The sequence below is a fragment of the Cucurbita pepo genome, chromosome 16 (assembly GCF_057944985.1).
Source record: "Cucurbita pepo subsp. pepo isolate OVF chromosome 16, ASM5794498v1, whole genome shotgun sequence".
In the NCBI taxonomy this organism is placed as follows: Eukaryota; Viridiplantae; Streptophyta; class Magnoliopsida; order Cucurbitales; family Cucurbitaceae; genus Cucurbita; species Cucurbita pepo.
Window position 1 is genome coordinate 9,619,811 of NC_141813.1, and position 16,558 is coordinate 9,636,368.

The 16,558-nt window shown below is 39.5% G+C and overlaps 1 long non-coding RNA gene, 2 other non-coding genes and 1 pseudogene across 3 annotated transcripts; 3 read left to right on the forward strand and 1 right to left on the reverse strand.

Annotated features, from left to right (window-relative positions):
- Positions 1–5,769: 5,769 nt before the first annotated feature.
- On the forward strand, positions 5,770–5,891 carry LOC111777911 (small nucleolar RNA SNORD14). The gene has a single exon (XR_002812436.2). It is a non-coding gene; the product is annotated as a small nucleolar RNA SNORD14 (small nucleolar RNA).
- A 119-nt stretch (positions 5,892–6,010) lies between these two features.
- LOC111777914 (small nucleolar RNA SNORD14) lies at positions 6,011–6,134 on the forward strand. Its single transcript, XR_002812438.1, has one exon. It is a non-coding gene; the product is annotated as a small nucleolar RNA SNORD14 (small nucleolar RNA).
- Positions 6,135–8,145: 2,011 nt separating this feature from the next.
- On the forward strand, positions 8,146–9,899 carry LOC111777335 (cytochrome P450 89A2 pseudogene; annotated as a pseudogene).
- Positions 9,900–10,588: 689 nt separating this feature from the next.
- Positions 10,589–13,089, reverse strand: LOC147789065 (uncharacterized). The gene is made up of 3 exons (XR_015412164.1): positions 12,406–13,089; positions 11,780–11,858; positions 10,589–10,786 (listed from the first exon to the last, which is right to left on the reverse strand). It is a non-coding gene; the product is annotated as an uncharacterized LOC147789065 (long non-coding RNA).
- Positions 13,090–16,558: the final 3,469 nt, after the last annotated feature.

The window sequence follows — 16,558 nt, forward strand, 5'->3', positions numbered from 1 at the left end:
TGACTCTTTAAAGCTATGAGACCTATGCGCCAACTGCACCACCACCCCTTACTATGATGATTTGTATGTGTGAATCCGAAAAGTATATGACACAAAAATAAATAAAAAAATGATTAAATTAGGATGAGAGAGGCTCAGACTCTTGACCTCAAGATGACTCTTTAAAGCTATGAGCTACACACTAGCAACTACACCACCACCACTTACTATGATGATTCGTATGTATTATCGATCAAGAGATTAAATGTTCGAATGAACGTGTGAATCCAAAAAGTATATGACACAAAAAGGAAAAAAAAGATTTAATGAGGTGAGAGAGGCTTGAACTCTCAACCTTAAGATGACTCTTTAAAGCTATGAGACCTACACACTAGCCAACTACACCATCCCTTACTATTCTCATTTGTATGTATTATCGATCAATAGATTAATGTTTGAATCAAAGTACGAATCCAAACAGTATACGTCACAAGAAGAAAAAAATGATTAAATGGGGTGAGAGAGACTCAAACTCTCGACCTCAAGATGACTTTTTAAAGCTATGAGACCCACGCACTAGCCATGCACCACCACCACTTACTATGATAATTTGTATGTATCATCAATCAACAGATTAAATGATATGAATTCAACTACTGACCCTTTGCATGTACCCAAAGAACCGATTACAAGAAGCGAGGCTAAGAAGATACAAGAGGCCTATACATTGCATCTTCAAAGGCTAGCTAGTGTACAAGTTGAAACAAAGACTTTTGAGCCCAAAAATCTTTATAGCATTAGCATATCAAATCAATAAAATAATGGAGTGGCTGACATTGAAAAATGATTAGAAGACTTTGCCTTTGGTAGTTAAACTAGCAATTAAAACAATTTATGTTTGTCTTATTTCCTTCCCTTTGTATTTACAAGCTTTTATTGGTAGTTGTAATTTGTAGTTGGTAGATAAACTTCATTATGTTTAGGTTATCTTTTTCGCCTATTTAATATTCATGCTTAAGTATCATTGTGGTATACGAACAAAACCTTTGTGTTTTCCTAATACCTTTTTGGTGTTATTCTTTTTCAAACTTTGTTTTAGGTTTGATGTTTAAACCGATTCATTGAATTAGTTTTGATCAAGCTAATTCTGGAGTGAGTCGTCTTGGAATCTAAGAGTGACCATCATAGATTCTAAGTTCGATCTAAGAGTCATTCATCTTCTAACTCTTGGTTGGAATCAATTCGTTAAGTTAGCTTTCTTTGTGAATGTTTGCAAGAATTCTAGAAGGACCTCTAGCTTTGCAAATCAAGCATTGTTGACGCTTATCATTTGGTATCAGAGCATTTGGTCGACGTTCTTTGGCCGCTCTAGAGGTGAAATATTTTTGTTGTTATTTTTTTTTCTATCAATTTTTTTAGTCTCTCTCAAATTATCGAAAAAAGAAAAGAAAAGAAAAATCAGTAGAAAAAAAAATAAAAAAAAATAAAAAAAATCAGTTCGGAGAAAAAAAATATATTCTGTTCTTATCATTTATTTGAGTTTGTTCAAAAAATTTCAAGCTCTTGATCCTTGAGATACTAGTCTTAGCTGGTGAGAGTTGATCATTGAATTTGTTATAATCAAGCTTAAAGCAAGATTGTACCAAAAAAAAAAAGTCAGTCTTTACATTCTTGACCTAGTTCCAAAAGCCTACCTTTGATGTCCTTGAGTGAAATTTTTGTGAGAAGTGTGGAGAGGTCCCTGTTACTGATAACAAAATGTCACATAATAGAGGAGAAGTACCACCAGTACCAGATCTTAATACAACCATTCTTCAAGCAATTCAAGGTATGATGGAAATGATGATGGAAGATAGACAAGAAAGAAGGGCACAACAACAAAGACAAGAACGAGTATTACAAGAAGATGAAGGTATAGTTGTACAAGAAAGACAAGTTGAAGGAAGATGGAGGGAAGAAATAACCATGCAAATATTATGCAACCTGTAAGGATGGAAAGAGTACATGAAGATAGAGATGGGGGAGTTAAACTCAAAATCCCACCTTTTTGTGGAACGGCAAATTCTGAGGCATACTTGCAATGGGAAAGAAAGATAAAGCATGTGTTTGATTGCAACACCTATAGTGAAAATAAGAAGATGAGACTTGTTATTGCCGAATTTACCAGTCATGACGGTGATTGGTACCAACATCTCAAATCCGAGAGAAGAAGAAAAGAAGAGGATCCAATAGAGACTTGGGAAGAACTTAAAGAAGCCATGAGAAAAAGGTATGTTCCGAAACATTATGAAAGAAATTTGAAAACTAAATGGCAAGGTTTGAGGCAAGAAACAAAAAGTGTTACTGAATATTATCAAGAGATGAAGACTTCGATAGAAAGAGCAAACATTAGAGAAGAAGAAGAAGATACCATGTCTAGATTCCATGGAGGTCTGAATCGAGAAATTGCTCATCTTGTTGACAGAAATCCACCACCCTATCTGGAGGACATGTATCATTATGCTATCAAAATTGAAGACCAATGGAAGGAAGAAAAAAGAGCATTAAAAAAGGTACACATCACGAACTAACACCTTTTCAAATTCTAAAACTTGGAAAAAGGATAGTTTTGTGAATAGAAATGAATCGACGTCACCAAAAGAAAAGTTTGAGGCTGCTAAAAGAGTGGAGGTTGAGAGTTCTAATGGTAACAAGAATGAAGCTTCAAAGATGGTAAATGAGAAGTCTAGTTCTATTCAATGTTGGAAGTGCAAAGCGTTTAGACACATGAGCAAAGAGTGTGTTAATAAAAAAATTATGGTGATAAGGAATGGTATACTTGATTCAAATGATGACTGTGAGGATCATGATTCACAACTTGTGGAAGAAATCACAAGGAGAGTACTCAATGTTCAAATCAAGGAAGAGAAATTTGAAGATCAAAGGGAAAATTTGTTCCACACAGATGTTTGATAAAAGGAAACCCATGCAGCTTGGTGATTGATAGTAGAAGTTGCACAAATGTGATAAGTAGTTTCTTGTAAAAAGACTTTAACTTTCTGTCCATCCCCATCCAAAACCATACAAACTTCAATGGTTGACAAACAAAGAAGAAATTAAGGTGAACTCTCAAGCTATTATTTCTTTTACTTTGGAAGATATAAAGATGAAGTCCTTTGTGATGTCGTACCAATGCATGCGGGGGACATTTTGTTCGGTCGACCTTGGCAATATGATAGAAAGGTAACATTTGATCGTTTGATGAACGAGTATACTTCTACTTTGTGTGGGAAGAAATTTACTTTACTTCCATTGTCTCCATATGAAGTACATTGTGACCAATTGAAATTAGAGAAGAAAAGAAAAGGATATGAAGAACAACCGAGGAGAGAAGAAACTAAGGTAGAAGAGAGAGATAAGAGTGAAAAAAGAAAAGAAAAGTGAGGGGCAAAGGAGGAGTGAAAACCAAGAAAGAAAAAAGAAGTGATTTCGAGGAAAATGGGGAAAATGTGAGTTTGGTTATAAGAAAGGGAGAAATGAGGAATATGTTAGCTCAAGAACCAAAATTTGTAGAACAAAAAACCGATGATGTTTTGCCAAGTGCTTTTAAGTCTCTTTTGCAGGAATTCACTGACATGTTTCCACATGAAGATGCATGTACGGGGTTACCCCTTCTAAGAGGGATTGAACACAAAATTGACTTCGTGTCTGGGGCAACTCTTCCAAATACGGCTGCCTATAGGACCAATCCCATCGAGACTAAGGAGATTCAGAGACAAGTGGAACAACTCATGGATAAAGGTTATGTTAGAGAAAGCATGAATCCTTGTTCGGTTCCTATGATTTTGGTACCCAAGAAAGATGGCATATGGAGGATGTGTGTTGATTGTCGAGCTATCAACAAGATAACGGTAAAGTATCGACATCCGATTCCTAGATTGGATGACATGTTAGATGAATTATATGGTGCTAATCTGTTTTCAAAAATAGATCTTAAAAGTGGTTATCATCAAATTCGAATGAATGTGGGAGATGAGTGGAAAACGGCTTTCAAAACCAAGTTTGGGCTATATGAGTGGTTCGTTATGCCATTTGGCCTTACAAATGCACCAAGTACTTTTATGAGACTAATGAATCATGTTTTGAGAGACTATATTGGAAAATTTGTTGTTGTATACTTTGATGATATCCTTGTTTACTCAAAAAACTCTCGACCTCAGGATGACTCTTTAAAGCTTCTCTAAGATCTACGCACTAGCCAACTATGCCACCACCTCTTACTATGATTATTTGTATGCATTATCAATCAATAGATTTAAACGTTCGAATCAACGTGTGCATCTGAAAAGTATACGGCACAAATAGAAAAAAAAATTAAATGGGGTGAGAGAGGCTCAACTCTCCCTCAAGATGACTCTTTAAAGCTATGAGACCTACACACTAGCCAACTACACCACCACCTCTTACTATGGTGATGTGTATGTATTATCGATCAAGAAATTAAATGTTCGAATCAACGTGTGAGTCCAAAAAGTATTATGACAAAAAGAGAAAAAAAAAATTAAATGGTGTGAGAGAGGTTCGAACTCTCGACCTCGAGATGACTCTTTAGAACTATGAGACCTACGCGCTAGCCAACTCCACCACCACCCCTTACTATGGTGATTCATATGTATCGACCAAGAGATTAAATGTTCGAATGGGGCGAGTGAGACTCAAACTCTCAACCTCATGATGATTTATGAGACCTACGCGCTAACCAACTGCACCACCACCCCTTACTATGATAATTTGTATGTATTATCGATTAAGAGATTAAGTGTTCGAATCAATATGTAAAGCAAAAAAGTATATTAAAAATGACAAAAAGTTTCATTCGAAAGCCGTATAAAGTCAAACATGTTGTGTTTGTACCATAGACTTGAAAAATGGAGCAAAAATAGTATTTGTTTATTTTAGCATATAATTAAATTTCTGTACCATTCAATATAATTCGGGTGGCATGCTTAAAATCATTTAAACTTTAACCTAATTAGTCTTATTTGTGGAGTGATTCGAATCTCAATAATAAATAAGTAAATAAATAAATAAATAAATAAATAAATAAATATATATATATATAATTTATATTTTTTGAAAAGGCAAGTTATTTAGTTATTTTTAAAAATCCAAAATTTAAGAGGTCGTCGTCTCTTAATTCTTCCCCGTTTTGTTGGGTTGAGGCCCAGCCCAGCCGCTGCGCTAATGAAATCAAGAAAAACCCTAAAACTGTCGAAGACGAGAAACCCTAATTCACCCGTCGTGCCCTATAAACACACCTTTCGATCTTGTTTCCCCACATCGTCTTGGTCTTCATCTCCACAGCTTTTATGATTTTGGTGTAAATTTTACTCTTCGGCGTGTTGTTGAGTTTTCAAATCTTCGTCTTTCTGGTTTCAACTTCGATTCTTATCTTCTGTTTCTTCTTTTTGATGTTCGATGTGATGCTATGACGAGGCTAATTCTATGGACTAGAGTTTCTGATCTGGGTACAATTCCCGGTATCTGATTGATATACCCTTGGCTGTCTGAGCACTCTTGAATTTTGTTGATTATCTGTGTCAGTTACTTGACTTGTTTTGATGTTTTGTTGGATTGCTTATTCGATTTTGTGTCCTTACGATGATATTTCAAATAATTTGAGCGGATTTCAATGAGATTTTACTACCAATCTTCAGATTGCTATACACAGTGAAGCCAATTTTACTTTTCCTTTTTTATTGAAGCTGATTTGTATCTGAATTTTATGACATTCACCATTTGAAATTGTGTTGACAATGATGATATCTGTAAGGCTTGTTTCTCGAAACATTCGCAGTGGCCGCCTAAGAGCTTTCGCCTTCGCCGGGCTTGAGAGCTAGTGCTGCTTTATCCTTCCTTGGATGTCTGAGTCTCTTCTTTAAATGCTTACCACTTCGATAATTACAACTGGTTCTTTTCATGAGCTTCTTGGGGTTTGGTTTCCCATCCTGTTTAGTTGTTAATATCATTTGCTTATCTTGTTCAACTTATATGTTAATGATGACAATTCCAATGGCTTGTTTCTCAAAACATTCGCAGTGGCCGCCTAAGAGCTTTCGCCTTCGCCAGGCTTGAGAGCTAATGCTGCTATATTCCTTCCTTGGATGTCTGAAGCCCTTTTTTGATTAAGCTTCTTTCCTCTTTCCCTGTTTTGATTCTTTGGAATATCCTTAGGTTTGGAGTATATATTGAAGGGCCGTTTTCTTCAATTGAATTCGTTATTTCCCCTTAGTTTTATGTTTCTGGGTGCTTGAGTTCTTGTGAAGAATTCTATTGTTTAGAAGTCTGTATGTTTTAAAATTATGTTTTTGAACTTTCACTCACTATCTTCAGTTTTCCTAAGTTGAATGCATTACTTTGTGAATTTCCCAACTTTTTGTGCAGGTCTTACTGAAATAAACACTAACAAAAGGGAGCTTTTAGAGAGAAATAGAGGTGAAAATAACCAAATTTAAAGTAACAAACACTTCAATTATAACTTGAGTCTGTTAAGAAATGTGCTGGATTAAGAGTGGACATTGACACCTCGTGCATCGATGGTCTTTTGACTTGCCACCATCAGCTCATTTGACAGCTTGATGATGATGCTGCGCCCAAATATGATCCCCCGCGGCCGTTTTTGAATAGCAGCGTGTTGGTGGGTTCCGGAGTCGTTGTGGATGGATCATCAGTGTAGGACCATTTTGTGCCACCCGTGGTTATTTAGCCAAAACCGAGCACACAAGAGGCAAGTTTCTCAGATTGTTGCCCCATTGTGGGTCAGATCGCCGGTAGCGGTCGCTCGGGTTTGTCGCCAATCAAGTCTTCTTGTGTTTAGCCATGGCTCTCCTAGTGCTATTGCTTCCCTCTAAAGCTGAATTGTAATGGTCAGTGACATTCATGGTGTATATTAGAAAAAGTTATGCGCTGTAATGGTCAGTGGAAGGCCTCATGCGCTGCTTGTTTGGCTTCAACCTTTTGCAGGAAAAAGTTATTGGTTATGATCCTATATTAGAAACCTCTTATATTTGTAAGTGGTGCTAAGAACGAAAGTTCTTTTAAGCATTTTTTAGTTATCTTATCCTCAAAATTACTCTTATTTGGAAGTGGTCTCATTTTTTTTACATATCCTATACTCAAGATGTCACAACCCACTAACGATTGATAGCTTTAAGAACACAAACACAATTTATGTCTTTAGCCCGCTAAATAAATACATATGAAGAATGGATGGGAAGATGTAGATAAACAAATATTATTGGTAATGGTATACATTGATGGTTAAGAAAAGAAGTTACCCTACTTGTGTTTAGACCAGCTAAAGAAGCAATTTAAGCAATTTACGTGTTCCATTTGAGAACTTGTGTTTATTTTTGGTTACTTAATCTTCTAGAAACTCTCTTGTTTTGGAAGTGCTTTCTTGTTATGGTTGAAAAAATAACCTAAGTTTATTAAGTGGAAGTGATAATTTAATTGAGAATGTAACTAACATGTTATTATTAAGGAATCATTCCACATTTTGGATTGGCTAATTTCCCCATTTTTAATGTGAATTCAATCAAATTCTATATGGTAGAGAGTTCAAAGTAATCAAGTCTCGTTATTCACGAGGAGAAATTTCACACGGTATTCCATGGTGTCATAAGATGAAATTACCCTAAAGAACACGAGCGATGAAGTTACCCTAAAGAACATGAGCGATGAAGTTACCCTAAAGAACATGAGCGATGAAGCTGACAAACGAACGTTGAATTGGCAACAAAATACGTGATAGTTTAATCTTCAAATGATGTTGAATCGACAACAAAATACGTTATAGTTGTCAATCTTCAAACGTCGTCTACTGTTGAGAACAAATTTCAAACTCTTCAAATTCCAAATTGATCAAGGAGAATGCTTCTACCCAAAAAACTAAAAGTAATTTTCTTTTAATCGAGCGTTGAGACTATTCAAATTATATTGGTTAGAGGTTAAAAATTAAAGGTCGCTTATTATTACCTTTACTTTAACTTTGTATATAAGAGATATATTATTGAATAAGATGAATTAAAATATTTTTTTAATAGTAAGAATATTTTTAAAAGTGTTAGGAAGGGTATTTTTGAAAATTCATAGGTCCGATTTGCTTTATAAGTTTGATTCAACAATCAATCACAAATACACACAAAAAAAAAAAAAAAAAAAAAAAAAAATGGAGATTTGGTTCATCATCCTCGTCTCCCTCTGCATCAGCTATCTTCTAAGCTCCATTTTAAGCCATTTCCGAAGCTCCACCAAGCTCCCACCAGGCCCTCCTTCAATCCCCATCATCTCCACTTTCCTATGGCTCCGCACATCCCCTCTTCAATTGGAGTCTTACCTCCGCACCGCCGTCGCCAAATACGGCCCCATCGTCACCCTCCGCATTGGCTCTCGCATCTCCATCTTCATAGCCGACCGCACCATTGCCCACAACGCCCTCCTCCAACACGGCGCTCTCTTCGCCGACCGCCCACCACCTCCTCCTTTGACCAAAATCCTCTTCAGCAACCAGCACAGCATCCACTCCGCCCCTTACGGTCCACTCTGGCGCCTCCTCCGCCGCAATCTCACTTCCCAAATCCTCCATCCTTCCCGTGTCAGGTCCTACTCTCCTGCTCGCAAGTGGGTTTTGGATATTCTTCTTAAACGCCTTCTCTCCCACTCTGAATCGGGAACTCCCGTCTGTGTTGCTGATCATTTTCAGTACGCCATGTTCTGTTTGCTGGTGCTAATGTGCTTTGGGGATAAACTCGACGAACCCAAAATCAAAGAAGTCGAGAATGTGCAGCGTACGATGCTGCTAAATCTTAGTCGATTTGGTCTCCTTAATTTCTCTCCTAAATTGACAAAGATTTTCCTTCCAAAACGCTGGGAGGAGTTTCTCCAACTAAGAAAGAACCAAGAGAGAGTCATAATCCCTCTAATCGAAGCAAGAAGGAAGGCCAACCAAAACAGAGGAAACAGAGGAAACAGAGGAAACAGAGAAAACAGAGAAGGTAAAGAAGAAGAAGAAGATGAAGATTTCGTGTTGTCGTATGTGGATACACTCCTCGAATTACGCCACCCCGAAGAGGACAATAGAAAGATAACAGACGGCGAAATGGTAAGTCTATGCTCGGAATTCCTCACCGGCGGAATCGATACCACCGCCACGACCATGCCGTGGATAATGGCGAATTTGGTGAAATACCCAGAAATCCAACACAAGCTCTTCGAAGAGATCAAGGGAGTAATGGGAAATGGATCGGAGGAGGAGGTGAAAGAAGAGGATTTGGGGAAGCTTCCATATCTGAAAGCAGTGGTTTTAGAAGGATTAAGAAGACACCCACCAGGGCTTTTCCTAGAAGCACGAGGGGTGAAAGAGGATATAGAATTCGAAAACTACGTGATACCCAAGAACGCGACTGTAAATTTCATGGCGACGGAGATGGGTCGGGGTGCAGACGTATGGGAAGATCCGATGGCGTTTAAGCCGGAGAGGTTCATGGGAGGAGGAGCGGCGGCGGCGTTTGATGTAACGGGGAGTAGAGAGATAAAGATGATGCCGTTCGGAGCAGGGAGGAGGATGTGTCCAGGATATGGTTTGGGGATTCTTCATTTGGAATATTACTTAGCGAATATGATATGGAGGTTTGAATGGAAGGCTGTGGATGGTGACGACGTTGATCTGTCGGAGAAGGTAGAGTTCACCGTTGTGATGAAAAACCCTCTGAAAGCCATCATAAGTCCCAGGTTTTGAATTTGTGAGCTGAATTAGTGTGAGTTCATAGTCAGAAATGTTCTGACAGGTTATGTTGAAAAAATTAGAGTAACTATTTTATTTAAAGAATAATAAACGGAGAAAAAGTATTAGTCGGAAACGGTCCCCGACACAGTTTCTACTTGGAATCCCATTTAAAAAGATAAGTGGAGAATTTCGAGAGAATGTAGAACAAAATAGATGGTAGAGATGGGAACGGGAAATCGATTCCCGTACATACTGTGCAGGGAATCCCAATTTCGAAAATATGTGAAGAATTACGAGAGAATGTGGAACAAAATAGGTGGCAGAGATGGGAACGAGGAAGGCTTTCGAGGCATTATACTTTCAAGCATGTTAATTTCGTGGGTATCTAATGAAACTTTGAATCATACTGTCCTTAGTTTAAATGATTCAAAAAGTTAAAAATCGTTCTAAAGATGCTATTAACATGTTTTGTTAGAAAGAAAATCCTAACGATCAATGAACATATCATAGATTTGAATCTTTACGTCTAAACTAGTAGACCAATATTTGTTGGAAAAAAAAAAACAATTTTGAAAAACAATTATGATAAAATAACAATTTTCAAATAATATTAAGAAAACGTGGGCTCCATGTTGCTTACCGTGACATATATAGCTCGATCTCCGGTCATGTGATTGCTCGCTCTGTCTTTACTTGGTCTTCTCCATCTGTGAAGCGGTTTGTCACAACTTTCTCTTTATTGAGTGTCACGACCCGATTTTCGAGGCTTCGAAAATCAGACCGTGACTAAAAAGACGAAATCGAAAACAAACAAAAGGAAAATAAAAGAAAAGAAAACCAAAGTAAAAATATAAAAACACTTTGAATTAAAACAAAAGAGAGAAATTTTGTTTGTTAATTATTACAAAAGAAATTGCAAATATAAAATGAAATACAAAAGACTCTAAAAGACCGAAAAGGGACTGACGCTCCGGAACGACCCCCTCTGTGACTGTACAACTCTCAAACGCTCCTCTACCTCGACCAGCAGCCAGTGAACACCTGAGAAAAATAAATGAGAACGGGATGAGTATAAAAATTATACTCAGTAAGCCACCTACTTGTAGGCTCTCTTCGCATCTTAATTTAACAGAACTCCCACGGTTTTCTAATTCGGTTCTAGGACATCGGGTTCTAACCTTAGTCTCTTGGGGCTTGCCCCTTGGGTTTCACCGGTTCATCGTCCTTTCATTAGTCACCTAGAGGTTCCTTATGCCAAGCTAATATGGTCGGTATCTCTCTATGAGGCGCTACCTCTACATGGCTATCTAGAACTACATGGTACCTAGCCTAGGGGTGTGCTGAATACCCCTACGCCCATATAGTTCTCCTATGGGGGGCGCGACCCAACCCATTCCCATGCAGCTAATGGGCTGTACGACGTGGGGACACATTTCCCATGCGAAATGGCTAAGAACAGTAAGGACTGATCAGGGACCCTTGGTCCTCCCACGAACCTATAGATACCGTTCTCACGCTAGCAATCTGTGAACCCTCCTAGGTACTTTCTTGCCGTGGTAAACCGCTAAGTTTCTAGGGGAAAATTAAGTCTGTCCAGAGCGACATATCGCTCCTAACAGAAATTCCCTAATCTTGTCATAGAAATGGGCCCTAGCAATGAACAGAGGGTGCATGCAATCTTCTTCTAACATCATAGTATGTAATTCATGCAAACTAGGCATACCGGCTCAACGGGGCGATGACCTCCATCAAGCACCCAGAGCACGAAGTTCGCGCTCAATGGGACGAATTCGTCCATCAAGCACCCGAAACCCGGCATACACAACTCTAACATAAATTAAACGCATGCATACGTACAACGGAAGCTTAAGGCATACAAGCAACACTCAGAAAATTCACCCAACACATCATAACAATCCATCTAATTAAGCTTATTCATGGAGAGCTAATTCAAGGCAAAATTACTAACATGCATACATACAATCCAAGCGAACCCTACAAGTATTTCTTCCTAAATACCGGGTGGTGACTTACTTGGTTGACGCGTGCCCTCTCGCTAGCGTTTCTTTGCCCGTGAGGTGTCCAAAAATACTGATTTCTCTAAATTAAGTCCCTATCCACGTAAAAACAGTATTAGAACTGGAGCTGGGACAAAAATCGAGAAAACAGAAAACAACCGGGCCAAATTGGCCGTTCCACGCGCGCTCACGCGCCCAGCAGCACGCTGGAAGTGAGTGGCCACGCGCGCTGGAAGGCGCCAGCCGCAGGCTGCACGCGCGCCCAATTCTGCACAGTCGCGGGTCGGGCCCGGCCCGGTCCGGTCGGCCCGGCTTGCAGGCGACACGTGTCGACGCCTCGCTGGAGCTGCGTTGCTCCAGCCGGTGGTCGACGCGTGTCCGGCGCCTGTCGCCGCCCTCCGCCGCTCGCCGGCCGTTTTTTTTTCTTTTTTTTTCTTCTTCTTCTTCTTCTCTGTCCTCTGAAAACCGAAACCCAGTCGGTTTTGTTTTTCTGATTTTCATATCTTTCGATCCGTAGATCGGATCAATATGATTCCTTCGGCAACGTTCTAGATCGTGTTACAGGCTACGTCCTAGTATTCTTTTTATAATTTTTTTTTTCTTGACTATCGGAGGATTTAAGAACGCCGGAAGTTCGCTCACCGTTCTCGGATGACCCTCGGATCTCCGCCTTTGGGTTGAGGTCTCGGCCAAACTTCTTCACAGATTACGCCTCTGTAGATTAACATACTCAAATTTTAGGCTCTAACTCTTACCGTATCTCACAGATCTAAAGCAATTTCGAGAATCTGGATTCAAGAACTTTACATTTAGATTTTTCCTCGTTTCTGGATGGTTTTGGACGATCTAAAAGTTAAGAATGTTCCTCTCTACGTTCTGTGAAGATTTCATGAAGGCTTGGCCGGAACCAGACTCCTCGTGGCCGGAGCGGCGGTTACCTCCCTCTCTCTCTAGAACTTTCATTCTCTCTCTAGAACTTTCATTCTCTCTCTATAATTTTCTTTCTGCCGTTTCTCCTTCTCTTCCTTTTCCCCGTTATTTTTTTTTTTATTTTTTTTTTATTTTTTTTTTCTTTTTCTCTTTTATTCGTATGTTACTAAAAAGAGGGTATAATGACCAAATTACCCTCCAGGGATTAACCTTGACCATCCTTTTAATTTTCTATCATTTTTTTCTTTTATATTTTTCTTAAGTTCTTTTATTCCTCATCATTTTTCTCTTCCGTCTCATCTCGGATTTTGGTCTTTAAGACCTTCACTAAAATTGAGAGAGATCGACTTTTAAGGTAAACTTAGATTTTAAACTTTCAATAGAGGCTCGGGTATTACATTGAGTATCAACTAGTTGGGCATTTCGCTTTTGGTACAACAATTGGTATTTGGGTACAACAGGTTGTGATCGATCTTACTTCCTTGATACAAAAATTGTTATCAGAACATTGTTGTTGTGGCATCGAAATCTCTGCTGCAATAGAAGGAGTGGAGATTGCTGAAGCACAACAAAAAACAGTTGTAGACCAAAAGCTGAAAAAACGTGAATGTCAAAAATTATTTGTTCCAAGCCATTGATCGACCTATTGTGGAAATAATTTTCAATAGAGATACTGCAAACAAATTTGGAACTTTATGAAGCAGAAGTATCAGGGTTCCACAAGAGTCAAGACAAGAGAGCACAACTCTAAGCTCTTAGGAGAGAGTTTGAAGTCCTACGGATCAAAGAGAACAAGAGTGTTGATGCATATTTTGCTCGAACTCTCACCATTGCAAATAAGATGAAAATTCATGTCGAAAACACGAAACAAGTGGGGATTATTGAAAAAATCTTGAGATCATTGACCTCAAGATTTGATTATGTTATATGTTCGATTTAAGAGTCTAGTCACTTAGAAACTTTAACTATCTATGAATTGCAAAGTAGCTTGCTAGTACATGAGCAAAGACTAAATGGATGCATAAGTGATGAACAAGCATTAAAGGTGACATACGATAATAGAATTGGCAGAAGAGGAAGTGATCGAGCTCGTAGAATGTTTTGAGGAAGCGGTAGATATCCATTAAACAAAACTACAGTTGAGTGTTGTAAGTGTCATTCTTTAGAACACTTTCTATACGAGTGTTTTCAACGGGGAAGGAAGCAAATTATGCTGATCTTGAGGAGGAAGAAGAAATGAACAGAACAATCAGGAACATGGTTAAAAGTATATTAACAGAGAAGCAAGTTCCAAAGAATTTTGGGGCCAAAAGTAATATAGTGGACAATGCACAAGTAATATAGTGGACAATGCACATGTTCAACAGAAGTCCTACATGGGTAGCGAAAGATACGACTCCTATAAAAGTTTTTAGTGGGTGCTTCCAAGGATGAGTGAAGAGTCTAAAGACTCTATGATTTAGTGTTCAAGAAAATAGTTGTAAGCAACGATATGGAAGATTATGTGAGCGGGAGATAATTCTCCTAACCTTGTTAGACGAACACGACTCTCCACAATGGTATGATATTGTCCACTTTGAGCCTAAGCTCTCATGGCTTTGATTGGGCTTCCCAAAAGGCCTCCTACCAATGGAGTTAGTATTCCTCACTTATAAACCCATGATCTTCCACTAAATTAACCAATGTGGGACACTCACTCTCAATAAACCTCAACAAACCTCAACTATAGATCTGACTACCTTCGTTGCAATGGACTTGTTGATAGAAGCTATCAAACTAAATGAGACTTGGGAGTTGACAGATTTGCCTGAAGGAATGAAGAAGATTGGAATAAAGTGGATTTTCAAAACCAAACTCAACAAAAATGGCGAAGTTGATCGATCACACCCATCTCCAACAGCAAAAAGAGGTATTTTATCAGTTTCATCGATGATTTCAGTCGAAAAACTTGAATTTTATTCTTAGCGGAAAAATCAGAACCATTCTCCATTTTAAAAGATTCAAGAGTATGGTTGAAAAAGAAATTGGTATATACTTGAAGGGCTTGAGAACTAATCGGGGTGGTGAATTCATATCCAAAGAATTCACTAGCTTTTGTAATGAAAATGGTATTCAAAGGCAACTGACAGCGGCTTATACTCCGAAACAAAATGGCGTGACAGAAAGGAAAAATAAGAAAATTATGAATATGGTTAGATGCATGTTGACCGAGAAAAAAGTACCAAAAGCTTTCTGGGCGATAGCAGCAAACTGGACGGTTCATATTCTTAATAGAAGCCCCACTCTAGCCGTGAAGTATATGACTCCAGAAGAAGCTTGTTGCAGACATAAACCATCGGTTTCACGTTTCATAATTTTTGGATGTATTGCGTGTTAGATAAAACCTTTGTTTTTCCTTATTTAGTTTCACACGTTTACATTTAATTCTCCGTTTGACCATTTGACAAACACGACGTCGAATGGATTAGCGAATTCTTAGACAGCAATTTTATAGGAAGTGGCACAGATTAAGTTGGCCACTCTCCACCCATTTTTAGTATAGGTTATATTTAAATAGGAAATCTGTTTACAAGATTTGATAACCTGATTTTGAAGAGCAGTCAATCAGTCCTTCTCTCTGTTATTTTATGCATTATTTTTTCTTCCAACAACCTCATGTCGACAATTTCCTCTCACCGAAAAGAAAGGATTTACGTGGCCGATTATCGAAATCCAACAAGTGCTATCAGAGCCAAGTTGAAGCCATCGGTGTATATCATTGCGGAGGAGCCATTCTATCAACAATCAAGTTGAATAGTTCAAGTGGTTAGAGTGTCGACCTAACAACACACAGGTCTCAGGTTTCGAGTAGAAGAAAATGCAAAGTGCGAAAATAAGCACATCGTGGGATCCTCCATCCCGAGCAGGCTCGCTCACTCCTCCACGCTGTTGAGCCAGAGGAAGGAGAAATTGTGAAGAAGATGCTGCAGGTCGTCCCCGATCACCCGAGCAAGTTGCAATTTCAATCGAGATATTGCTTGACGTGAATGACCTAACGGTGGAAGAGGTGACTGGAAGACTGCGTAACGTCGAGCAGCGGAAGAAAAATACCATTTCAGCTATCGACAAGGAGGGTCGTCTACTCCTCACTGAGGAGGAATGGCTTGCACGCCTAAAGCTCCGTGACAACACCGGCGAGAGCAATGGGCCCTCCAGCTGCAAATGCGGTAAGAAGCCGTGGAAATCTCGCCGACGCATGCACGGGAAAGAGGCGGATCAAAAGAAGGAGTCGACTGATGACGGGCCAATCCAGTGCTCGTACTGTGGGAAGAGAGGTCACCTGAGCAAGAATTGCTGGAGCAAGCTCAGGAACAAGGAGACGGCCGAAAAGGCCCATGTGGCTCAATCCGAGGAGGATGAGCAGACCCTTTTCATGGTGACTGCATCAGTCCTACCTGACGTCGAACCCGAGGAAGAGCTCCAACTGTGCATAACAAATGCACCGGCTGGGGAGCCAATTCGACTGAAGGAGGAGCGAGTGCTCGCTCAAATCGGTGAAAGAGGCGAGCAGCAAGAGCACCGGCGATGGGTCCTCGACACGGGGGCAACAAACCATATGACCGGAGCCAAGTCTGCGTTCTCCGAGCTTGACTCGGGGATTCGCGGGACGGTGAAATTCGGCGACGGCTCCGTCGTCGAGATCGAAGGGCACGACACCATCCTATTCTCGTCGGCAAGGGAGGCAATCATCACAAGCTGACCGGCGTCTACTTCATCCCGAGACTCAAGGCTAATATTGTGAGCTTGGGTCAACTCGATAAGGCCAGCTGCCACATTTCCATCAAAGGCGGGCTACTTAGGATCCGCGATGATCGACGACGGTTGC